The sequence below is a fragment of the Erinaceus europaeus genome, chromosome 1, assembly GCF_950295315.1.
Source record: "Erinaceus europaeus chromosome 1, mEriEur2.1, whole genome shotgun sequence".
Lineage (NCBI taxonomy): Eukaryota > Metazoa > Chordata > Mammalia > Eulipotyphla > Erinaceidae > Erinaceus > Erinaceus europaeus.
The window spans coordinates 129,123,735-129,150,002 of NC_080162.1; positions in this window are offsets into that span (position 1 = coordinate 129,123,735).

The window sequence follows — 26,268 nt, forward strand, 5'->3', positions numbered from 1 at the left end:
TAGCATGACCTGTCTCTTATAATAAACCACTGTGGTGATTTCTTATTGAAGTCTCATGTAACTTTTACATCATTATAATAACATTGAGGTGACAAAATTGCACTCCAAGATGCATCAAAAAGTATTATGTACAAATAAAAAAACACTAGCCAGTGGCCACTGACTGACTGCAGCTAAGAGACTGAAACTGGAAGAGGTGATATCACGCTTGAAGTAGAGCCACTGTGCTGTTGTTTCCTAGGACCAAAGTTTTGGATTCTTGATATTGATTCATCAGAGTACTATTCTTAATTCTGAGTGGTTGACAAACAAGTAGGCCAGTAAGTGAGGATTACCTGTATGAAAATTTATGGAAAAAAAAAGTTGGGCATATAGGGATAGAGATTAAAATGTCTGGAGAAAGGATACCATGTTAATATTCCAGGGGGTATAAAATAATTATTGTCACTTGCTGCGGTGGCGGCGGTGGGACGCAGAAAAAGGAGGTTTGGAGCAGAAAGGGAACACAATCCTTTATTCACACGGGGACCTCAAGGTTGGGGTGGGAACGCAGCAGTTGGGGCCACATGGAGCTAGCTGCCTCTTGTTACACACCGCAGCCTTCAGTCACCTAGGTGAAAAGTGGGCAAGAGAGCGAGGGGTGGAAGAAGAGGGGCTTTTATGGGAATAGCTCTCATGAGAATGAGAAAGGGGAGGAGTAACCATAGCACTCCAGGGTAGGATAATAACTTTAGTGGGAATGGGAAGGGGGAGGACTAACCAAAGCACTCCAACTATCGCGGGGAATTGACAGTGCCGTGATGGCGGAACAGGCGCTCCGAGTATGTCCCAACTCTCGCGGGAACTAGCAATAGCCTGAGGGGACAACATGGCAGATGTGGCTGCATCTGCACAATTTCCCAGCAAATTATAGCATGTGGACTATTCACTAGCTGTTTTTTTTTCTTCTTCTTTTTAAAAAGGAAAGTAATTGGGGAATGAGCTGTGGCTCACCTGGTTAAGCTTTCATAGTACTACTTGCAAGGATATGCTCAAGGACCCAGGTTTAAGACCCCCGCCCCTCCAGCTGCAGTGGGGATGCTTGAGGAGGGGTGAAGCAGGTCTGCAGGTGTCTAGTTTTCTCTCCTTCTATCTCCTCCTCCCCTCTCAACTTCTCTCTGTCCTATCAAATGAAAAGTAAAATAAAATACTAGATGGGAGGAAAGTGAGGCATTATTAACAGACACTGAATATATAAAATAAGTAAACATGGTGTTCTTTCCATGCTTACTGGCTGACTAAATACTCATATCTTTGTGAATTAAATATAATTATTATTAGTTTATTGGTATATAAATAGAGAAAGGAGACCTAGTAAGGTTAAATGGCTTGTTCCTTGTCATGCAAAAATTAAATGGTAGATCTGAACTGTTCCAACTCTGTCTAAATTAAAAATCCCAGTTCTTCTTTCTTGATCAAGTATTAGCAAACTGACCCGGCACACAGGTGAGATCTGGTCTGCTTGTTCTTGAAAATAAAGTTTTATTAGAGCACAATTATGGCCATTGCTGCTTTTAGAATTCCATAAGCACAGTTCATTTGTCAACAATGAGATCTATTGACTGCAGTGCTGAAAACTCTTACTATCTGTCTCTTTCTAGAACAGTTTTCAAAACCATGTGCTTGTTTTATAGAAAAATCTATATAATATGATTCATGACTCTCCTGTCTTGGTAATGACCAAATCTTGAGTAATTCATGTAATGTATGAATCTGTTTTCCTAACCCCCCATCTTTACTACCTCATAATTTGAATCTGTCCTTTGTTGGTGTCTTTTGTTTATTTTTTACTTTTAATCTTTATGTATTTATTGTATAGAGACAGACAGAAATTGAGAGTCAAGGGGGTGATAGAGAGGAAGGAAGACAGAGGGATACCTGCAACACTGCTTCAACACTTGTAAAGCTTTTCCCTTCAGATGGGGTCTTAGGTGCTTGAACCCTGGTCCTTGCACATTGTAACATGTGCACTAAACCAGGTGTGCCACCACCCAGCCCCAAAGTGGTGTCTTTGTCCCTGAATTCCTTCTGAATTCTGAAAAGAATCTGTGTCTGGGTTTGAGACAAACTTTCTCTGGTCTCCCCAACCCCCATTCTTTATCATCTCTTATGGAGAGTCCTACAAACCCTGATACAGCAACAGACTGATATCTTAAATTGCTTTTTATTTATTTATTTTTTTCGGTATGGTTCTCTCTTTGTGGAGTGGTCTCTATATTATTTTCTATCTCATTAATATTGTGTTTATTTATTTATTTTGGATAGAGGCAAAGAGAAATTGAGATGGAAGGAAGATAAATATATATCTTCCTCTCTATATATATACCATCTCTCTGTCTCTCTCCCTCTCTCTATATATATATCTATATCTATATAGATATATAGCGAGAGAGATTAGCAGCATTGCTTTACCTCTTATAGAGTTTTCCCCTGAAGGTAGGGACCAAGTCTTGAACCAGGGCCCTTTAACACAAGATTTACCACCACCTTCCTCTCCCTCTCTCTCTCTCTCTCTCTCTCCCTCCCTCTCTCCTGTCATGTGCATTGATTCAAACAGTAAACTTTCTTCAATAGAAGAATTTGATCTTTGTGGTAGGTCACCATGAAAACATACCTTAGATTTCAAAGGAGGAAGTTTTTCAAATTAAAAACTTTGCAAACCCTAGATTAAACCCAACAGTCTGATATCTTTCTATTTATTTAAAATGTTTTATTTATTCAATAATTTTGAATAGAGAAAGAGAAATTGAGAGGGAAGGGAAGAGAGAGAGAGAGAATGAGAGAGAGAGAGGTAACTACCTGCAGCATTGTTAAGTTCCCCCTGCAGCTGGGGACTGGGGGCTTGAACCCCTTGAGCAGTTTACCAGATGTTCCATCACCCAGCCTTTGTCTGATGTATTTCTTTAATACTTATCTTTAGGTAATAGTTCTAAAAATATGAAGGCTGTACCATTCCATATAGTGTCTTCTGTCTAGATTTTGAATTTAATACTTTCCATCAACTTTTGACATACTACTCTATTAGGGTTCACACTTAAGACTGCAGGTTGATGGTAGTGGTGGTGGGGAGATGGCATAATGATTCTGCAGAAAGACTTTCAGGACTAAGGCACCAAGATCCCAAATTTAATCCCTTGAGCCACCATAAAATAGAGATGAGCAGTGCTCTGGAAAAGAAAAAAAAAAAAAAAAAAAGGAGGGTGATCTGCTGGGAGGTGGCACAGTGGATAAAACACTATACTCTCACGCATGCGATCCCCAGTTCAAACCCCAGTAGCACATGCACCAGACTGATATTTGGTTCTTCTTCTCTCTCCTGCTATCTTTCTCATGAATAAATTAATAAAATATTTTTTTAAAAAAGGGAGAAAGAGAAGCAGGATAAATTACAAGAGGAGGAGGAAGAAAGGAAAAGAGAATAAAAAGGAGGCAAAAACAAAACGGAAAATACTCCCCCAAACAACAATAGCAACAACAAGAAAACAAAAAATTCTAAAGGCGTGGCTATAGAATAGGGGCTATTTCTGATTTCTCTCTTCTTAAACTAGAAAAAACAATAAAAAAAATACCTGGAAACTCAACAAAATACAACCAAGATTTCATCAGGAACTCAGTAAGCCACAGGTGAATACCAACACATGTGGCCAGTGGGTGGAAATGGGATGAGGAAGTGATCCTTGAAACTCAAGAAGCCATACTCCAGACTGGTAATGAAGCTGCTGAGCATATTGCCAGTGATGTGAGAAGACCAAGGATACTCTGGGTCCTCACTGAATGTTGTTAACAAGTTCCATCCTCCCTCCAGGGCATTTGTAGTTCAGTGATAGGATTCTTGCCTAATCTGCCCCCTCCTTGTCACACTCTGATTTTCACCAGTCACTTTTCTCTCCACCCTCTCTATGTCACATCCTGTTTCCACCCTACTTGGCAAGTATATATAAAGACAGCATTGTGAGTTTTAGAGTACTTTACCTTGAGTTTAGCTTAGCTCGTCTTAGATTTTGCTGCGTCCTGCATGAATAAAGAGATACTGCGTACAACCCAACCATGAGTCCCTGGTCGTCTGTTACCCGCCCGTGAAGCCAGCCCAGAGAAAACAACATAACCCTTCGAAAACAACAACTGAAGGTCATTTCTTCAAAACCACTGGCTGTCAATCCAATGCTTGGCAGAATTTAGATACAGTTTATAGTACGGTCTGGGAGAGAACTTGGGGCCCAGCCCTAATCTGACACTAGCTTATTTTGTGACCAAAACATTTTTCTTTCTCAGGCTGATTTCTCTCTTAACTTTTCTCTGTTTTCTATCTTCATGACTAGAGAGTAATTTAGTGAAAAATCTGGGAGCAGGGTGGTAGCACAGCAAGTTAAGCACATCTGGAGCCAAAAGAAAGGACCATGTAAGGACCCTGGTTCGAGCCCCTGGCTCCCTATCTGCAGGGTAGTCTCTTCACAGGCAGTGAAGCAGGTCTGCAGGTGTCTACCTTTCTCTTCCCCTCTCTGTCTCCCATCCACTCTCCATTTCTCTCTGTCCTATCCAACAACGACAACATCAACAACAACAATAAAACGACAAGGGCAACAAAAGGGAAAATAAATAAATATTAAAAAAAGAAAAATCTATTTATAGTTTAAGTCCTCTGAAGGATTTAAGCGCTCAGGGCCAGCTAGAAAAATAAGCCCTGGCCAACTTTTCAGCTGCATAACAAGACATTACCAACTACCATGCTTCACCTCAGTGATGGAGTTAAAGCAACCATGGATGACTGTTAAAATTGGAAGAATAAATCTCATCAAACTGAATATTCTCCCCAGAGCCATATACAAATTTAAAGCAATACCCATCAAAGTTCCACCAAGCTTCTTTAAGAGAATAGAACAAAAACTACAGTCATTTATCTGGAACCAGAAAACACCTAGAATTGCCAAAACCATCTTGAGGAAAAGAAACAGAAATGGAGGCATCACACTCCCAGACCACAAACTTTATTATAAAGCCATCATAATCAAAACAGCATGGTACTGGAACAAAAATATGCCCACAGACCAGTGGAACAGAACTGAAAGCCCAGAAATAAATCCCCACACCTATGGACATCTAATCTTTGATAAGGGGGCCCAAAGGATTAAATGGAAGAAGGAGGCTCTCTTCAACAAATGGTGCTGGGAAAACTGGGTTGAAACATGCAGAAGAATGAAATTGAACCACTTTATCACACCAGAAACAAAAATTAACTCCAGATGGATTAAAGACCTGGATGTTAGACCAGAAACAATCAAATACTTAGAGGAAAACATTGGTAAAACAGTTTCCCACCTACACCTCAAGGACATCTTTGATGAATCAAACCCAATTGCAACGAAGACTAAAGCAGAAACAAACAAATTGAAAAAGCTTCTGCACAGCCAAAGAAACTATCACACAAACAAAGAGACCCCTCACAGAATGGGAGAAAATCTTCACATGCCATACATCAGACAAGATACTAATCACCAAAATATGTAAAGAGCTCATCAAACTTTGCACCAAAAAAGCAGATGACCCCATCCATAAATGGGCAGAGGATATGAACAGAACATTCACTACAGAAGAGATCCAAAAGGCTAACAAACATATGAAAAACTGTTCCAGGTCGCTGATTCTCAGAGAAATGCAAATAAAGACAACATTGAGATACCACCTCACCCCTGTAAGAATGGCATACATCAAAAAGGACAGCAGCAACAATTGCTGGAGAGGCTGTGGGGAGAGAGGAAGCCTTTTGCACTGCTGGTGGGAATGTAAATTGATACAGCCTCTGTGGAGAGCAGTCTGGAGAACCTTTAGGTCCATGATTCTTCAACAATTTGTTTGGCTTTGTATGTTAACTCTCTTTTCAGCCACCAGGTTCCAGATGCCATCAGGATGCCGGCCAGGCTTCCCTGGACTGAAGACCCCACCAATGTGTCCTGGAGCTCTGCTTCCCCAGAGACCCACCTTACTAGGGAAATAGAGAGGCAGACTGGATCGACCAATCAATGCCCATGTTCAGCGGGGAAGCAATTACAGAGGCTAGACCTTCTACCTTCTGCAACCCACAACGACCCTGAGTCCATGCTCCCAGAGGGATAGAGAATGGGAAAGCTGTTGGGGAGGGTATGGGATATGGAGATTGGGTGGCAGGAATTGTGTGGAGTTATACCCCCCCCATCCTATGATTCTGTTAATGTCTCCTTTCTTAAATTAATAATTAAAAAAAATTTACAACTGTGACCTGTTAAGTAATTTACTTAGCCACAAGTGGATCCAAGCAAGCCTGAGTTAATTCGAGACTTTCTAAGGTCTTCCAAAATACTGAAGACATAGGAATACTCCCTTCCATCTTCTATGAAGCCAGCATCGCCCTGATACCAAAAGCAGACAGGGATGCAACAAAAGGAGAAAACTACAGACCAATATCACTGATAAACATCGATGCTAAAATACTGAACAAAATTCTAGCCAACCAGATGAAGCAGTATATTTAAAAAAATTGTTCATCATAACCAAGTGAGATTTATCCCAGGGATGCAAGGCTGGTTCAGTATACATAAATAAATCAATGTGATCCACCACATCAATAAAGTAAAAACCAACCCCCCTCAAAAAAAAAAAACCCACCTGATTATTTCAGTAAATACCGAGAAAGCCTTTGACATAATCCAACAAAATTCATGATCAAAATTACACAAAAATGGAAATAGATGAAAAATCACTTAACATATGTTAAACCTCCAGCCAACATCATACTTAATGGCAAAAACATGAAAGCTTTCCCCCTCAAATTACGTACTAGACAGAGCTGTCGACTGTCACCATTACTATTTGACACCGTGTTTAAAGTTCTTGCAGTAGCAATCAGGCAAGAGCAAGGAATTAACAGAATATAGAGTGGATGAGAAGAAGTCAAACTCTCACTCTTTTCAGATGCTATAATAGTACAATTGTTGGTATGTGTGTAAAATTTCTGTTTTCTGCAAAACACTCTAATCCCCCACCGAGGTCCTCCTCTACCATCATCCTTCAGGATTTGAACACTCCCCACCCCACTTGCCTGAGTTATTTTTTCTTAGCAACTCAAAAGAATGTAGTCCTGACAATTATAGGCATAAATTCAGACTTCCTACTACTCAGTGGGCCTTTAAAAATTTTTTTAAATTTATTTTTACTGGCTGTACATCACCTCCCTTGGACTATATCTTAGCTTGTCTTTTCTAATAAAATGTAACCTTTTCTGTAACATTATTGTCTACTTCCTGTTGACCTATTTACTTGAACTCTCCAAGTGCTCAACCATCATTACTGGCCCAAACGATATCATTTTAGTACATTGAGATAATCTTATAAATAGTTCTGTATTCAATCTATTAAGTGATAGGCAAAACAACAAAAACAAAATAAGGAAAATCAAGAAAAAAAAAGTCATATTGCTTGCACAAAGAAGTAAAAGGAGAAATATATGCATAGAAATGTAAAACACATACACACATCAAAATTCTCTCCTGACGAGACTGAAAAAAAATAATTTACACTGCTTTGCACCAGTATGAGTTAAGAAAGAGGCAGATGGGAGGTCATGCATGTTGACTTTCAAATTAGAGGAGAAATGGGGAAAGAAATGAGGAAATGACCAAGTGAGGGTCAAGAGAGTCATATCTTCTGGAAAATGGGAAGTGAAGTAATTGTTCACTTGAAAAGATTGGATGTGCTTCATTTAAACTCTTAAAAATTTCAGGAAGACTTGGCAGTTGGTGGCTAGAATCTGTATTCTAAGACATTGGTTACACTGGTTGTCAAAAAGGTCATATTATAATAAGTGAGCACAGGGAATTCCTGAGCAAGAAGACAATGTTATAGGTGTCTGAAAAATTGATACACTGGTGATTAGTTTAGCATACTACTCTACAAGGAACAACTGAGGGGGTGGAAAAAAAAACTCAAGTTTATAACATTTGTCAGTTTCCATGTTGTAAATTTTCTTGCTATGGTTGATTTCAGGCAACTAATAATTTATTTAACTATACACATACAATTTCATTTTTAGTAATGGCTATTTTTTCAATGTTTATCTCAAGAGTAGTGTCAAAAAATTAGTCTAGAAGGCAGGGTTAGGGAAGCTGACGGTAGCACAGCGGATTACGCGCACCCGGTGCAAAGTGCAAGGACCAGCACAAGGATCCGGGTTCCAGGCCCCAGCTCCCAACCTACAGAGGAGTCACTTCACAGGCCGTGAAGCAGGTGTGCAGGTGTCTATCTTTCTCTCCCCCTCTCTGTCTTCCCCTCCTCTCTCAATTTCTCAGACAACAATAATAGTAACAACACCACCAATAAACAACAAGGGCAACAAAAGGGAAAAAATGGCCTCCAGGAGCAGTGGATTCATAGTGCAGGCACCAAGCCCCAGCAATAACCCTGGAGGCAAAAAAAAAAAATCATTTAAAAAGAAAAAAGAAGTTAGGGTTAGATAGCATAATGGATATGCAAAGAGACTTTTATGCCTGAGGCTCCAAAGTCCCAGGTTCAATCCCCTGCACTACCATAAGCCAGGGCTAAGCAGTGCTCTGGCAAAATAATAATAATAATAATAATAATAATAATAACAATAACAACAACAGTAATTAAATAAAAATTAAAAAGTAATTTAATATTTGTTGAGCTTCCAGTTTTAACATTAGGCTAGTCTATGGTGTCATTGGATCATGCTAAGTAGTGCAAGGCACTTCAAAGAATACTCCTTGAGATTTATTTAGAAATATCACTTGTTAAAGGCAGTGTGGTCTTGATTTCCAAAAATGAGAAAAGGCCTAACTCTGAGATACACAAAAGTTAGAAAGAGTGTTAAGGGAAAAGATACAGATTGAAGACTTGACTTAGGAAAGGCAAAGAACAGGGAGTAAGACTTTGTAGAAAAAAAAAAAAGTATTACATGCGTAGTAGAAAACTCAAAGAGATATCAGTATATTCTTAAGGAAGGGGAAATATGCCAGAAGTAGGTCTGCCTTGAGCTAAGGGCTTTCTTGGTTTATAAGTAGGACTTGATGAATAGGGACAGGGAAGGAAAACATGAAATGAAATGTGGACTGGGGATGATATATTTCATTAAATTAAAGGACTGGGGTACGAAGGGGAAAAAAGGGTTGAAGAGAACTGTGGAGTTCTTATGCATAATGAAATTGTACTCATGTATCAGTGATAGTGGTGTAAAACATGAACTCCCTCAAAAAAAATTTTGTCCATCCCCCCCTTTTTTTTTCCCCTCCGCAGTGGAGGCTTTTTTTTTTCCCTTTTTGTTGCCCTTGTTGTTGTTATTATTATTGTTGTTGTTGTTATTGCTGTCATTATTGTTGCATAGGATAGAGAGAAATAGAGAGAGGAATGGAAGATAGAGGGGGAGAGAAAGATAGACACCTATAGACCTTTTTTTTTTTTTTTTTACTACAGGTGAAGTGACTCTCCTGCAGGTGGGGAGCTGGGGGCTAGAACTGGGATCCTTCTGTCAGGGCCATACCCTCTTTTGTCAATGATTGATTTATATTTTGCACAGACTAGCTTAGTCCTAGTGATTTGCATGGGAAAAGTAGGTGGGTACTGTGTTAGGTCTCAAGATGCTGGTAAGAGGTCTTTTGTCATCCATCTTATTTGTTCATATTGATTTATGGTAGGGATTTTCCATTATCTTGGGTGTTATGGGATAAACACAAAGACAAAGAATTAAGACTGGTGCTTGGTTGGTCATGGGTGGATAGGAGGAAGAAGAAATGATTGCTTATTTGTCTACAGTTCATTGAGAAGTCATTTGTTTATGTGTTCTATGTGCCCCAGAGCAAAGAATAAAAACAGTTTTGTAAATAACTCTTGGTAAAAGACTCTTAGGAATGCTACCTTGCCTTTTTTATTCCTTTCTGGAGATAAATAAATATATAATAAATAAACACATGACCCTATTCCTTCTCTTCCTTTTCTTTTTTTCTCTGCATCCCAACTCCATACTTCAAGGTTGTTAGTAGAAATGCTGCTTGTAATCAATAGCTGATATAGAGAAAATTACCCAATCAATTCCCATGTGGTAGACCTACCCACTTTCTGTATGAATATTGAAGATACCCTTTCAGTGAGTTGAATACAGTGACTTACACTCCTCGCAAAGGTTCAAATTTAAGTAAAATTTTTTTGAAATGTTAAACAGTGGGGGGCCAGGAGGTAGCACAGCAGGCTAATTGCAAAAAACTATAGGATAAGAGGGGTTCAATTCCACAAAATTTCCATTGCCAGAATTCCATATCCCATCCCATTCCTTGATAGATTTTCTATTCTTTATCCCTCTGGGAGTATGGACCCAGGATCATTATGGAATGCAGAAGGTAGAAGGTCTGGCTTCTATAATTGCTTCTCCACTGAACATGGGTGTTGATAGGTTGATCCATACTCCCAGCCTGTCTCTCTCTTTCCCTAGTGTGGCAGGGGTCTGGGGAGGCGGGGTTCAAGGACACATTGTTGGAGTCCTCTGCCCAGGGAATTCATGTAGGCATCATGTTAGCATCTGGAACCTGGTGGCTGAAAAAGAGTTAAGATATAAAGCAGAACAAATATTTGACTAATCATGAGCCTAAAGACAAGAATATTATAGATGAAGATTTGGGGTAGAACAGAAGTAACTAGTGGTGTTACTTTATAAGATATAGATATAAGCATTAAAGGACATAAATTATGGAGAGGTCTTGTATGATACAGGAAATCCTAACAATGGGATTTTCAAAGTTAACCCAATTTCCAAATAATTTGGTTATAGCAGTAACTATCTATTGCCTTTTAAACCCTAAGACAACAGGAACCTTCCCTTTTCTCTATAAAACACATATCTATAGGTCTTTAACTAAAAGATAATTGATGGAGTTTGGACTTGCTGAAGTTTGGACTTTCTCTGAAAATATCAATATGCAAGGTTTATATTTCTCCTTTTCACATACCATTCACTCTTAAATGCTTCCTCTGGCTACCTTAATGCAGTAGCACCAGGACAAATTTTGCCCTTGTGGTGGAGAAGAGATATAGTAAAAGCCTTCATCCTATCTGATGTGCCCTGGCAGGCACAGCTTTGGACACATCTCATCATGTCTCATATCCTGGCCACAGTTTCTGCAGGCTCATTGTATGTGGTCATCTCACAGATTCAAAAGGAAAAGGCTTCTACTGTATTCTCAATTCTTTGCCAATATCAAAACATTTTCTCCCTTGGAGATTTTTTATAAGAGATTGTAAATAAATTGTGATTTGGGAGTTGATTTTTCTATCACCCGGAGGGTTCAGGATAATCCCACTAAGTTATTATGAAGAGTTTTATCAGAGTTGGGATATAGTCCAGAATAAGAGAACTCAAATAAGCAATTAGGATTATTTCAGAAGCAAATGTTAGTAACTAAAGTGAAGTAAAATTATCTGCAACATAGAAAGGAGAAAGAAGTTTTGTGTTAGATCAATCTAAAAGGCATAACCTACCATCTAAAATTGTAACGTCTTAGTGAAGAAGACTCGGTTAGTAACAATAGCGCTTGAGGAGATGATTTCTATTTTTCTCTAAACCAACATTACTATACTGCATAAACTTTCCATGTTAAAGTGAAAATAATTCAAATACTAGCAAAATAAATTTTAATATAATTCAAGGGTATAGATGGTACTACATATGAAGTTTGAAGACTTTAAGGAAATTTGATGGTGATTGACACCAAAATACATTCATTTAAAGAAACAAATCCCCAAATTTTAATATTATTTAAGTTGTGTGAAAAGCACCCCCAAAAAGAAACTGTAGTGGTTTAAGATTGTCTTGTTTAAATTATGTTCTTATAGAAGATGATGGTCTTCTACCCAAGTTCCATTTAGTTTGGGAGCTATACCTTAGAGTTTTCAATATCTTGTGTAATTTTTTTCATATTGGATTTAGGTTTGACACTCTTCCTTGCTTTGACTAGTGGTACATTTAAAATATAATACAGCTTCATAAGTTGAAAAACAAAATCTGAAGGGAAAACACTAAGCAGAACTTGGACTAGAGTTGGTATATTGCACCAAAATAAAAGATTCTGATGTGGTGGGGAAGGTTCAGGTCCTGGAACATGATTGCTGAGGAGGACCTACTGGGGGTTGAATTATGTGGAAAACTGGGAAATTTTATGCATATACCAACTATTGTATTTTACTATTGACTATAAAACATTAATCCTTCAACAAAGAAATAAAAATTATGTAATACAGCTTCACAAAGCAGTTGCTATATGGAATTTGCTTCTTGGAGTCAGATGTGCTATGAAGGAGGCTGTGTTGCATTTTTGAGAGGTTCTGTAAAGAGATCATGAAGTATGAAATCGCAGATGTTTTGGTCACTACTAAGCTCCTTGTAAAATAAACCCCATGAGTGATTAGTTACAAAAGATACATGCTGATAATCTAAGTAAATTTGCAGTCATAAAAGATGATTACTTTTGACTGAAAGCACTTCATTTTGGGATTGTTATATAACAGTTAGTGACAGAATGACTAGCAGTCAGATTATTTATTTATCCATTTTCAATTTTTTAATAATAATTTCAAAAGAAAAATCAATTTGATGAAGTAATCATATAGTACCTTTTGAAATCCAAATAAATAGTTAAGAAATCAATATTAGCAAAAACTAAATAGCTCACTAGAAGAAAGGATTTCATGAAGAACTGTAATGTTTTAAAGGCTTCTAGGAAAGTTTTTAATAGTTGTGGAAATGTGGTAAGTGATATAGTTATATATTGAAGAACTCCTTATTTCTTAATAGTCCCCTGAATTATAATGCCTGCTATTTCTCTGCTGAGCTATTTTTCTTAATTACTAACAGCTATGCATTATACTAGACATGTCAGAATTCTTTGTTAGCTCTGTCTCCAGTCCCCTGGAATGTTTTGGCCATATCAGGGTAAATACAGATAGTGGTCAGCAGGCTTCAGGCTAACATGAAACCTACCTTATCTGATATCCCTGAATTTTGCCTAAATTCTTGGGGTAAGGTTAAAATTTGCAGAGTAAACATAGAATCTGATATAATCACTAGAATTGGATATAACAAGTCTGATATAGATTCAGCTACGTAGTAGGAGTAAGATTATTCAATTATGCATGCCCTTAAGATGTTTTATGTATACCCTTAAAAGGTTTATATCTATATTTATATATCCATAAGATGTTTATACTTAATGTAGCTGTGTGTACATATAGCCAATAACTAGAGGGACAATGGGATAGCACAAAGATTAGGGAGAAACATGCAGAAAATGAGGAGACACACATGTGGAAGACATTTTGGCAGAAGCTCAAGGTGCTTGAGTGGGAGACACTAGACAGAATCTCATTGTGAGATGCACAACATGAGTCTGCCACTCAATAAAGTTTCTTTTATCTTACTACTAGTAGTATAACAGGGCTTTTTTTTTTTTTTTTGTCAACCCTGAGATGCAAATGAAAATATACTCTCTGGCATCCAACGAACTCCAGTGAGTGGTTTTTGATAGTCATATATTTTTCAGTTATATGACAGTAAACGTTTGTATTTATTCTCTATCATGAGCCAAGTGATTCATACTGACAATACAGATAGGAATTTCAAACTAGAGTAATGTTTTATCAACAAAATTAAACAGGATGATTACTTGTTGACAGATTGTTCCCTTTTCAAAGATTTTGCCTGAGGATTCCCCAAAATTGTGATTCCTTCTTTTGTTTTTATGAGCTACTCTTGAATTAAAAGGAATTACATTAAGCCTAGATGAAGTTCTTATTCATTGTAAAAGCTAAACTACACTTGTTAAATTTAGGTTTATCTAAAATATAAAAGTGCACTTCTGTGTGCCTTATAAATGGTAAAGAAATAATTCTTTAAAAGTATTTTACTTGTGTGTGTGTGGTGTGTGTGTGTGTGTGTGTGTGTGTGTGTGTGTGTGAGAGAGAGAGAGAGAGAGAGAGAGAGAGAGAGAGAGATACCAAGAGCACAGCTCAGATGTATCTTGTGGTGGTGCTGGGGATGGAACTTAGAACCTCAGAGCCTCTGGCACGAGAGTCTGCATAATTATTATGTGGTCTTCCCAGCCCAAGAAGTAATTCTTACACAATGGCAGTAGAATGATAATTTCAATATAGTTAATCATAAGTTTATTTATGTTATAGTTATAGTTGTTTGTAAATGAAGTAAATTATTCCAATTATCAAATAAAATATAAAGAGTAAGTCCATTCATGTGACAGTGGGTGCAATAAAATCTAAGTTGTGTCTTTAACAAGAATTTCAGCTGGGCTATATTATTACTTTAAAGCACATAATACAAAATTATTGGCAGTTCTTTATCAGACTTTTTAATTGATTTGTTACTGCATACTACATGGTATAAAAATTCTTTGGTATCCACCTTAAACAAAACAGATGGTCTATAACAGTATCATATATAAAGTCCTAAATTGTGAGAAAAGATGATGTGGACATTTATTCTAAATTTGAGGTAATAGAAGGCTGCCTTAGAGATAATCAAATATGAAAAATTTGGAGTTGGGACAAAAAAAGAACACACAGAAAAGAGGAGAAATAATAAAAAAGTCATTGGTGTATACCATATAGGAGAGAAACAAGAAATGAGGGTAGAGAAATTAACACCACTGAGTTAAAAACTGATTTTTAAAATGTTTATTTATTTATTCCTTTTTTTTATCCTTGTTGTTTTATTGTTGTTACTGATGTCGTCGTCGTTGTTGGATAGGACAGAGAGAAATGGAGAGAGGAGGGGAAGACAGAGGGGGAGAGAAAGATAGACACCTGTAGATCTGCTTCACTGCTTGTGAAGTGACTCCTCTGCAGGTTGGGAGTTGGGGACTCCAACCTAGATCCTTAAACCTGTCCCTGCGCTTTGTGCCTCCTGCGCTTAACCCGTTAAACTACTGCCTGACCCAAAAACTGATTTTTTTTAATGCAATAACAGCGATTGACTGCATGTGTATGTTCTCCTGCTATGCTACAGCCCCAGCATAAGTTTTATATATTTAGGATGAAGAAAGAAGGAAAAACATGAAAACAATGCTTCACAATCTATGAAATCTCACCATTTTTTTTTGTCATTGTGCTTACCCTTGATGTCAGAGATTGAACCCACTGAAATTGAATATGAAAGTCATATACTCCCCAAGGACAGGCATAAGGCCCTGTTCAAGCCCAGGCTCCATACCTGCAGGGGAGTCGTTTCACAGGCAGTGAAGCAGGTTTGCAGGTATCTATCTTTCTCTCCCACTCTCTGTCTTCCCCTCCTCTCTCCATTTCCCTCTGTCCTATCCAACAACGATGACAACAATAATAACTACAACAATAAAACAAGGGCAACAAAAAGAAAGTCATATACTCTACTCACTGATACATATCCCTACTATACAAACTATTTGTGTGTGCATGCACATAAAACTGAGGTTTCACGTGTGTATGATTACACCACTTCTGAGACAAATAAAGAGGGAAGGAAAGATACCACAATACTATAGTATTCCCAGCATCATGGCACTCCCAAACCTGGGCTGCACACGTGAGTAAATCATTATCTCTTCCCAGTGAACTACTCTGGTACTCTGAAAAACAAACAAAATAATAAAGTGTTCCATCTATCTATCTATCTATCTATCTATCTATCTATCTATCTATCTATCTATCTATGTGTATGTATATGGTAGAAACAGAAGGACAGAGGATATAGGGAGAAAGGAGAAGAGATACCTACAATACTGCTCTACTGCTCATGAAGCTTTCACCCTATAGGTGGAGAACTGGGGCTTGAACTCTAGTCCTTGTGCATTGCAACATGTGCACTCTATCATGAGTGCCTCTGTATGGCCCACAGAATCTCAAGAAATTTAGACCCTATTCTAGAGAAATTGAGAAGGAAATAGCAAGCCATTATTTATTTTTTTTAAGAAGTAAGAAGACGTGATCCAGTAAAATTCTGGTTTCACAAAATATTATGCAATGGTACAAAGTAAGGGTGCTTGGAGGAGTACAGTTTGAAGACTACTGAGGCAATTCAAACATTAATGACTGAAGCTATCGCACAATAAAACTATGACTACGGAGAACAGTAAAATAGAATGTGAGAACAGTGAAATAGAATGTGTCAAGATAAAATCAATAGTATTGGAGATGTGTTAAAAGGTAGTGGTGTGGCGGAAGGGTATAGGCATAGATTATTTTCCAATAATCTATGGAGCAATAATCTATGGAGCAACTGGATTGCATACCGATTTCTGTTCCAGACATAAACCTGGGTAATAGGAATAAAAGAAAAATGTGGGGCGGGTGGTGGTTCACCTGCTTGAGCATACATGTTATAGTGTTCAAGGACCTGAGTTCAAGCCCCTGGTCCCCACCTGCAAGGGGAAAGCTTTGAGAGTGGTGAAGAAGGGCTGCAGGTGTCTCCCTTCCTATCACCCCCCCTTCCCTCTCAATTTCTGGCTCTTTCCAATAAATAAATAAAGATAAAAAATTAAAAATAGAAAATCTAAAAAAAAAAGGAAAATGTGAATTTGGCTAATATTAATAAGTTCCTGTTGATAGTGATTGATCCATAGATGCCCACTGAGCAGATAAGAGTTATAGTAAAGAGTTATTTGGAAAATTAAAGAGGAGAGACTAGGAGAGAGATCGATTGCTCTGTTGAGAGAAATATTGTCTGAGAGAGAATGGGAACATGGGGACAACTTAAAAAATGTAGGTAAAAGGATAAGAGAAAACTAAAGGCACAGGAGAATGGAGGGTATGTGCCTAAGGGAGAGATTAAAGTTAAAGTAATTTGAGCAGAAGACAAGGTACAGGGAATATCCTGAAAACAAATATCAAAGAACTCAAGAGGAAGGTGATTAGAAAGTATATTATTTGGTATGTCTCCACTTTTATGTACACATGTACACAATCATAACTGATACCATATACACACGTGTGTATGTGTGTGTGTGTGTGTGTGTGTGTAATAACTAAGACTAGAAATTATATATTCTAAAAAGAGCACCTAACTGCTGTATCATAGGCTCTACCTAAATCCTGGGTGATTTCACAGCAGAGCCCAGGCAGTAGAGAAAAGCACTCTTTCATAGTTAGCATACATTATTAAGCACTAGCTGAAATTAGTCATCCTGTTAAAAGAGTTGTGTGTAATCTAGCAACTTGATCTTTGAAATCACATTTTGCTTTTGAATCTAAAACTTACTAAGATAATTTTCATGTAATCTAGACTGTAGTGATGCTGCCTGATTTTTGCTGCAGTAAAATAACTATAGCACTTTAGTAATGTATACACTGAACACATTTGCATCTCTTGATTTCAGATACTACACTTGATTTTAGTCAAAAGGCCGAGAAGTGATGCATCTCTTGATTTCAACTGTGTGCCCTTAGCAATGCTTCTGCCACTTAATACTGGCTTAGAATGATCCATGAATTATCTAGTGCTCAAAAATGAACACTGTGCCCAGTGGTTTTAGTATGGGACTCACTTATTTGACTAACACTAGGAATGATGGTAGGAACAAAATATAATGAGAGAGATAAAGACAATAATATGAACTTTTTTTTTCTTTAGACAAATAACCCTATAATTACATTTACTTCAAGGATTTATTTACCAAGCACTCCATTTTTATTCTTCTATTTAATGCGGACTATCTGATTTTTGGCATTTTTTCTTATTTTGGACTCAAGTTGCATAGGATATGCATTATTCATGGGGAGAAAATGTGGTAGTATGCACACTTGCATAAACATCATATGTAGTATATTTAAAATTTATAAATAGTATTTAGCCTTATGGTTCAGGAAACAGTCTACTAAATCATGCACATTTTAAAGCTTTTGATAGACGTTTATCAATCCATTGTAGGATGCTTGCTGTGACAAGCTGTCTTCAGGAACTGAGGATTTGTGAAAATAAAGATGTACTAGGGTTACTCTTTAAGAGAAAAAATAAGTGTAACTGCACTCACATTGTAAACTACCAGTGCAGACACTGGAATTTCTGGGACACTTTTAAGTTTAAATGTCCTGATACCTAATTTATAATGTATGAAATTCTACATCCTAGATTTAAAAAAATTATTAGTGATTTAATAATGGTTTGCAAGATTTAAGATAATAGAGGTATAATTCTATACAGCTCCCACCACCAGAATTCTATATCCCATCTCTTCCATTGGAAACTTTCCTATTCTTTATCCTTCTGGGAGTATGGACCAGAATTCTGCAATTCCCCTCCTGGGGATATATCCTAAGGAACCCAACACATCCATCCAAAAAGATCTGTGTACACATATGTTCTTGGCAGCACAATTTGTAATAGCCAAAACCTGGAAGCAACCCAGGTGTCCAACAACAGATGAGTGGCTGAGCAAGTTGTGGTATATATACACAATGGAATACTACTCAGCTGTAAAAAATGGTGACTTCACCGTTTTCAGCCGATCTTGGATGGACCTTGAAAAAATCATGTTGAGTGAAGTAAGTCAGAAACAGAAGGATGAATACGGGATGATCTCACTCTCAGGCCAAAGTTGAAAAACAAGATTAGAAAAGAAAACACAAGTCGAACCTGAAATGGAATTGGAGTATTACACCAAAGTAAAAGACTCTGGGGTGGGTGGGTGGGTGGGGAGAATACAGGTCCATGAAAAATGATGAATGAAATAGTGGGGGTTGTATTGTTAAATGGGAATCTGGGGAATGTTATGCATGTAAAAAAAAAAGAAGTAGAAAAAAAAAAAGAATTCTTTATGGAGGTGGAAGGTCTCTCTTCTGTAATTGCTTTCTCCACTGAACATGGACATTGGCAGATTGATCTATACTCCCAGCCTGTTTGTTTCTTTCCATAGTTGTGCAGGGCTCTGGAGAGGTGAGACCTTAGGATACATTGGTGAGATCCTCTGCCCAGGAAAGTCAGGATGTCATATTAGCATCTGCAACTTGATGGCTGAAAAGCTGTAAGATATAAAGCAGGACAAATTGTTTAGGAAACAGAAACTCAAAGGTAGGAATAGAACAGATTAAATCAGAGGTCTTCTGGTGGGAGAAGCTAGGAAGTCTATTTTAGGTATGTCCCAAGGGACCCATGACTTTAGTAATTTTTGTCTAATCTTGATAGCTAACAAACAAGTGTACTAAAAAAATATTGTCTGGAAAGATGCTGTCAGAGTCAATAGCACAGCTGTATACAAGATACTGGGTACTGTACAGCAAACCCTAACAAAAGGACTTTTCAAAGTTAACCCAATTACCAAACAATGTGATGATAACATTAACTATCAGTTGTCTTTTGGAACCCTAAGACAGCAGTAACCTCACATCTCCACTATAGAGCCTCTACTTCCCCCAGTCCTGGAACCCTTGGATAGGGCCCACTTTCCCGTATGCCTCTCCCAATCCGTATCAAATAATATTGCATCTGCCGATCACAACCTAACCAACGCAACGATTGCCACCTCAACATGCTTCACTTCAGACTGTGTCCAGAGACTTCACGTGTGGAATGACAACCCTTCAACTTCATTACTCGGGTGATACCTTTCCTTTCATAGTATACTCTAATTTCATCTTACGTGGTTCACTTTCTAACAAAGTCCCAAAACCTAGATATACACCAGTTTCTGTGAGAGAGAGCATATGTTCACACGTATCCATAAACTAGTGCAAAATATATACCTGAAAGCAGAAGTACACTAGAGTTTGCAGTGAGTACCCCCCTAACATTTCCTCTCCACTATTCCAAGCTTTGGGTCCATGATTGCTCAACTATTTGTTTGGCTTTGTATGTTAACTCTCTTTTCAGTCACCAGGTTCCAGATGTCATCAGGATGCCGGCCAGGCTTCCCTAGACTGAAGACCCCACCAATGTGTCCCGGAGCTCCACTTCCCCAGAGACCCACCCTACTAGGGAAGGAGACAGGCAGACTGGGAGTATGGACCAACCAGTCAATGCCCTTGTTCAGCGGGGAAGCAATTACAGAAGCCAGACCTTCTACCTTCTGCAACCCACAATGACCCTGGGTCCATGCTCCCAGAGGGATAGAGAATGGGAAAGCTATCAGGGGAGGGGGTAGGAAATGGAGATTGGGTGGTGGGAATTGTATGGAATTGTACCCCTCCTACCCTATGGTTTTGTTAATTAATCCTTTCTTAAATAAAAAATAAAAAAAAGATGATGTCAGAGTTTAGAATAGGACTAGAAAGCTAGATTAGGGCATAAACTAGCTCTCAAACATGAAATTATATAGATATTATTAACTGTTTACTCTATCCAGCTATAATAATAATTTACTAAAAATAAGTCAATCATTTAATCAAAAATCAATTCCTTTCTACTGACAATTTTCTTTTTTTTAATTTTTTTTATTTGTAAAAGGGAAACATTGATAAAACCATAGGATGAGAGGGGTACAGCTTTGCACAATTCCCACCACCAGGACTCTGTATCCCATTCCCTCGCCTGATAGCTTTCCTATTCTTTTACCCTCTAGGAGTATGGACCCAAGGTCATTCTGGCATGCAGAAGGTGGAAGGTCTGCCTTCTATAATTGCTTCCCCACTGAACATGGGTGTTGACAAGTTGATCTATACTCCCAGCCTGCCTCTCTCTTTCCCTAGTGGGGAAGGGCTCTGGGGAGGCAGAGCTCCAAGACACATTGGTGGGGTTGTCTGTCCAAAGAAGTCTGGTGGACATCAAGCTAGCATCTGGAACCTGATGGTTAACAATAGAATTAACATACAAAGCCAAACAAATTGTTAAACAATCATGGACCTAAAGACTGGAATAGTGCAGATGAAGAGTTGGGGGGGGGGTTCCTCCATTTTATAGATAGCTAGTAGGCATATTTTAGTTAAATTCCAAAGGGCCTGTAGCTATACTAGATTTTTCTTTTTCTTTTTCTTTTTGCCCCTGAGCCTGAAATCTGATATGCCAGTGGATCCAAGTTATTGTCTGGAGAATGATGTCATGGCTATACAAAGGACCAGAAAGCTGGATCAGGGAAGAGAGTAGCTCCCTAATATGGGAAAGGGGTATAAATATTTTTGACTGTAAACCTCATCGATTTTGATGTGATCTGGGGCCCATAATTAGCTTAGGAGCCTATGTAACCTCTGCATCCCTGTAGATCTGAGCTCACATTCTGTGGTCATAAGTTCTACAGACAATTTTCAACATAGCATCTAGGTCAGGAGTAGGAAATATATATATTGACAAGGGCCATTTGGATATTTATAACCTTTTTCAAGGACCATAAAATATTATCAAAATAAAAATTTGGACTAAAAAATGTTGTTATTGGAAATGCATTAACAATGTAAGCCCAGTGTTAACATTCAGTTTACTAATTTGAAATCTTAAAAGCTCAGATTGAAAGAATATGTACTCAGAACTGAAGTCTATGCATTAAAAAGCTAGAGGCCAAGGGCTTGAACCTGAGTCCTTGCACACTGTAATGTGAGTGCTTAACCAGGTGCACCACCATCTGACCCCTCTCTATAATTATTATAGCACTAAGTATCATTTCTTTAGTAGATTTCTAGCGAAAGGATGGACAGTTACAAATGTAGTATTTACAGATAGAAAAACAAAATATAGGTTATGAAAGAACTGAGGTGGTCGCTGTACTTGATGATTCATTTATATTTATTTATTTGTTCCTAATACAAGAGAATGAAAGAGAGAGAAGGACCAAAACACTCCTCATCTGGGAAGTGAACCTGCAACCTCTGGGACTTCTAACTTACAAACTGTTACCTTTCCAGCCTACTGGAGAATAAATTGCTTTATTATTTCTGTTTTAAATTTGACAGAGAACTTAAACTGATTTTTTTTTCATGTTACATTGCCTCAAAAGTGCACTAGTTTTTTTTTTCACATAAAAACAAAATGATTTCAAGTGGTTAAAATTAAATTCATTTAAAATGTTTGAAAGTCTGGAGCTCATATGTCTTTATGTGATAACATATTTTCCACCTGCAAACTAATACTACAGAAGTTTGCATCACGTGTTAGTGAATATTTCTGTAGGAAGGTGCTAATGTTTCCTAAGTAGCATATGGGCTATTAGATCTGATACGTGAGAAAAGATTTTACAACAATCTTCTGGAAATTATTAAAGGGTTTTCTTTTCTTTTCTTTCTTTCTTTCTTTCTTTTTTTTTTTTTTGCAAAAGAAACAGAATTTCTAGAGACACAAAAATCAAAATACCAGCTTGAATATCATGATGACTCTTTAGTTCTCTTAACAACTTTCTCAAAATGTTTCACACCTATTTTCTCATCTAATTATAGCATGTCTGTAAGTTTGTAAAGTGTCAGGTATTAGGTTTCTTTTAATTATAAAGGGAATACACTTTAGGTAGTTAACCACTATGCTTCAGTATCTATTTTTTTAAAAATTTTCATTTGATTTACTTATTATGAAATGTTATTTTCCTGGAAGCAAGAAAGTTGTCAGATGTAGGATAATCTCCAAATGCAAATTGCAAATATTAATGATACTGAGCCTAAGTTTGTTACATGTGCTGAAAATAAGGAGCCATTCATACAAAAAAAAATCATTTATTAAGAAAAATAGTTCCAGAGGCCAGGTGGTGGCACATCTGGTTAAGTGCACACACTCCAGCGCACAAGGATCGGGATTCAAGCCCCTGGTCCCCACCCGTAGGAGGAAAACTTGAGGAGTGGTGAAATAGAGCTGCAGGTATCTCTCTGTCTTTCTCCCTCTTACCTCTCCTACTCCTCTATTTCTCTCTGTCTCTATCCAACAAAGTATCAATTCTTTAAATTATTGATTGATTTATTGTTGAATAGAAACAGAGAGAAATTGAGAGGGGAGGGAGAGGTAGAGGGGGAAAGAGTCAGAGAGAAAAATTCAATTCTTAAAAAAATAAACAGTAACAGTTCACTTAAACTGTAGTTGAGAGTAATGATACTGTGAGTCAAAATCAACAGTTTAGGGAGTCGGGTGGTAGTGCCGAGGGTTAAGCACACGTGGTGCAAAGCGCAAGGACAGGAATAAGGATTTGGGTTCGAGTCCCCAGCTCCCCACCTGCACGGGAGTCACTTCCCAGCAGTGAAGCAGGTCTGCAGGTGTCTCTCTCTCCCCCTCTCTATCTTCCCCATCTCTCTCCGTTTCTCTGTCCAACCCAACAACAATGGCATCAATAACACCAACAATAGTAATTACAACAAAAATGAAAATAAGGACAACAAACGGGAAAATAAATAAATAAATATAAAAAAGAAAAAGAAATCAAAATCAACAGTTTATTCATCAATAATTTTCTATGCATTTACTCAGTGTTAGCTGCTGTAAATATTTAAGATATTGGTTAGACTGTACTCATTGTCTGCTCTCAAGAAAATTGCGAAGGGCTATTGGAGGGGATGGGATATGGAGTTCTGGTGGTGGGAATTGTGTGGAATTGTATCTCTCTTATCCTATGATGTTGTAAGTGTTTCCATTTTATAAAGAAAAAAGAATAGGTCACTTGGATAGTTCTCTGCTTTTCCATATGTGCAAGCTAGGCTTGAGCTTTTCCCCCACTGCTAGAGAAACTAGAGGAAGCTCTGGTGCTGTGATATCTTTCACATTCTCTTTGCCTATTCATTCCCCCCCCCCCTCTTTCTCGCTCGTTGGACAGGTAGAGATTGAAAGAGACCACAGCATGGAAGTTTCCTTCAAAGTGATGGGGGGCAGGCTTAAACCAGGGTCATGCACATGGAAAAAGTGGTACACTATCCTAGTAAGCTGTTTTCCTGACTGTTGGGCAGTACACCAGCTTCCCCCTGTTTATCCCTGCTGTCTATTTACATAACCAGTTACCTAGGAACAGCCCTGCCTGCAGGGCACTGGTTTAATCCCATTGGTTCACGATGTCTTTTTGCTCTGCCCCCTCTTGTAGTCACTTTGATTTTCACCAGTCTCTTTTTGCTCCACCTGCTCTATATCACATCCTGTTTCCACCCTACTTGGCGAGTATATATACAGCTGCTCTTCTGTTTTAACAAACTTGGGATTGCCTTCCGGCTCTGAGAGTTCCAGAGTCTATCTCCTGTGATGTTAGCTCCACAGGAATTCCTGATCCCTCTCCCATGAAGCAGCCTAGGTTGGCTCCAGTTGAGTTCTCTCCAACTCAGAGAGCACTTGCTCAGGAAGAAGCACCCTCAGGCTATCCCAGCACTTGACCCCTCTGAGTTTCTTGATGACAGATGAACTTTCGTTAATGAATTGAATGGCATCATTGGATCTTAAAAAATAATAACTAAAGTGAAATGAAATAATACCTGTAAGCAGGAGCCTAATTAGTTTGATAATTTGTGTCCCCTGATGCTAGTACAAGCTATTGTTAGGTTTTCAACTGTATTAACACTGTTTTTACTAGACTTGGGTGAAATCTGTGTCATTCTTACTATCAGTTAAAGGAAGGCTGACAAGAGCATGGAATGGTTCTCCTTGAGTATGCATATGAAGAAAGTTTATCCTAAATCACCTGCTTTCCATGGATTATTGGGTTTATTTAATTTTTTTTTCTTTTTTTATATTTATTTATTCCCTTTTGTTGCCCTTGTTTTTATTGTCGTAGTTATTATTGTTGTTGTTGTTGTTGTTGGATAGGACAAAGAGAAATGGAGAGAGGAAGGGAAGACAGAGAGGAGGAGAGAGAAAGATAGACACCTGCAGACCTGCTTCACCGCCTGTGAAGTGACTCCCCTGCATGTGGGGAGCCGGGGCTCGAACCGGGATCCTTATGCCGGTCCTTGCGCTTTGCGCCACCTGCGCTTAACCCGCTGTGCTACAGCCTGACTCCCGGGTTTATTTCATTTTTGATAGGTGTTCCCTTCCATTATCTAAAGGCCGTGTATTTAAGACAGAGCTTCAGTGGCAGGTGAATGTGGAACTATATGCTTGTAATCCTTTAATCTTTTATAAATCCTTTTATGATTTATCCATTACCAAATCATGAATGAAGATTTTTTTGGCAGTAATAGAAATGACACTGATGAAACAGATTAATTTGTATTTTGATTTCAATTAAAATTAATAGCCTTAATATCTGTAGCAAACGTTGAACAGTCTCATTATAAAGATATAGCAGTAGTGAGCCTGCTTTGCCATTCCTGTAACCCAGGTTTGAGAGCAGCCTTCGCAGCATTAAAGGAAGCTTTCCTGTTGAGGGGGTCTATTGCTTCCTCTCTCTACGTCACAAACTGTTAGTATAAAGCGAGAAGTTTAGGGTAAACAAAGGAGAGAGATGGGTTAAAGAATGTTTCCCTGTGGGACAAAAAATAAAGCAGAATGTATTTGATAGAATTTCAATTGTTATGTTTTGTTTCTCTAAGGTAAATGAATTGGCACAAGCTTAGATTTAATAAACACAAACTTCAAAACAATTAGTTGTGGGCCAGAAAGGCCATAGAGAGGTTAATGCAATAGACTCTGGTAGCTGAGGTTCAGAGGTCCAAGGCTTAATCCCCTATGTCACCATGGATCAAAGAAGAGCAGTGCTAAGATCAGTAACAACAGCAATAATCAGTAGATATGTAAAATTCAATGGATTATAGGTTAGTGCATGTTAGGAAGTAAGATTGCTATGCCATTTAAGTTATGGTAAGTTAAGTAATAACAAAGCATCAGAAAATTATGAGTTTATATTGTGATAAAAGTTATAAAAGGAAAAAAAGTTGTTCATGTCACAGAAAAATGAAAGGACAAAAGTTGGTATATTGTTAAGACTAGGCTTGCTACAAAGAGAAGAAAGATCTACTATTATGTAAAAATAGGCTTTTAAAATATATATATATATATATATATATATATATCCTGAACAGACTGAAGAAAGATTGTTGTGATAAGTATGAGAACTACAGTTCTCTAAACATAATGAGTGAAACTAACTTAAACTTGAAATATTTATACTGATTCAGTAATTAGGCACCTGACTGCTATACAACTTTATTATTTACATTAGCAAGGCTTTACTACCTTTTAAAAAATAATATGTGCATGCCCTTATATATGTGTGTATATTTCTATACATTTGCCTTTATAATTTCATAAGATATATATATATATATATATATGTCTAATTGTAATGAATTCTCTTTGAATTGTTGATCTCTGGCCACTGATCTCCAATCACAGAAGAG